The sequence below is a fragment of the Schistocerca nitens genome, chromosome 6 (assembly GCF_023898315.1).
Source record: "Schistocerca nitens isolate TAMUIC-IGC-003100 chromosome 6, iqSchNite1.1, whole genome shotgun sequence".
Classification (NCBI taxonomy): Eukaryota; Metazoa; Arthropoda; class Insecta; order Orthoptera; family Acrididae; genus Schistocerca; species Schistocerca nitens.
In genome coordinates, this window is record NC_064619.1 from 599,204,028 (window position 1) to 599,205,423 (window position 1,396).

General features: G+C 46.6%; 1 non-coding gene across 1 annotated transcript; it reads right to left on the bottom strand.

Annotated features, from left to right (window-relative positions):
• Nucleotides 1-735: 735 nt before the first annotated feature.
• Trnap-cgg (transfer RNA proline (anticodon CGG)) lies at nucleotides 736-810 on the bottom strand. The gene has a single exon. It is a non-coding gene; the product is annotated as a tRNA-Pro (tRNA).
• Nucleotides 811-1,396: the final 586 nt, after the last annotated feature.

The following is a 1,396-nucleotide window of genomic DNA, read 5'->3' on the forward strand; positions in this document are numbered from 1 at the left end:
GCTCTCTGCCTGGAACTCATCTCCGTTACAGACGCCATTTTGAATATTAGTATAGCGACACCACCTATTATAACTTCGTGAAACTATAGGGGCTGAAGCGGGATTATTCCAAAATAAAAAAATACCGCATTTTTTCAACAGAAATTAGCCGAGAGGCAAAAAAGTGTAGCATTACTTTGTGAACTCCGCTGGTATAATAAAAAAGGGCTAAATGCTGCTGGCAGCACGAACGCTGGATTTGGACCGCATGCTTTGTTTGGGGCTTAATTTGAAGACCACTGTATCTAAGCGAAGCAGCTTCATACACTAATCTTGAGAAGCAACTCCACGTTCAATAGCGACATCTGTACGAGACTCCTGCTTACTCTTTATACATGATGTGGTGTCACCGCCAGACACCACACTTGCTAGGTGGTAGCCTTTAAATCGGCCGCGGTCCCTTAGTATACGCCGGACCCGCGTGTCGCCACTATCAGTGATTGCAGACCGAGCGCCGCCACACGGCAGGTCTAGAGAGACTTCCTATCACTCTCCAGTTGTACAACCGACATTGCTAGCGATGGTTCGCTGACAAAATACGCTCTCATTTGCCGAGACGATAGTTAGCATAGCCTTCAGCTACGTCATTTGCTACGACCTAGCAAGGCGCCATTATCAGTTACTATTCCAGAATGAGATTTTCACTCTGAAGCGGAGTGTGCGCTGATATGAAACTTCCTGGCAGATTAAAACTGTGTGCCCGACCGAGACTCGAACTCGGGACCTTTGCCTTCCGCGGGCAAGTGCTCTACCAACTGAGCTACCGAAGCACGACTCACGGCCGGCACTCACAGCTTTACTTCTGCCAGTACCTCGTCTCCTACCTTCCAAACTTCACAGAAGCTCTCCGAGTTCGAGTCTCGGTCGGGCACACAGTTTTAATCTGCCAGGAAGTTTCGTTACTATTTATATTGATTCATGTACCGTCAAGACCGACGTTCACCATTAACGGATTAAAGTTAAGTATTCCACCAGCTACATCCGTTTTTCTAAATTCTAATTTCCTTGCCCTGTTCCAGACCTCACGCCAGCCTGCGTGAGCTAAAACGCGTGCCTTTCGGCCTCCTCTAGTAACACGGTGTTGGCTCTCCTGCCAACCAAAACACATAATGTACATGATTTTACACTGTTATTCTTACTTCCTTTACGCGGCAGCACTGAAATGCTAAGTGTTTGGAAATAAAAGCATGTAGTACAAACCTACGCCAGTTCCACGTTTCCCATACGATATCTTCATGGTGATGGCATTTTAAACGCCCGCAGTCTATTTTTGCCCAGCCCTAAATTATTCCCTATGCTTTGATCCTTCCAGTGTTGGAGGAATTATTAATGGGTGCCTTGCCAAATGGTTCACTAA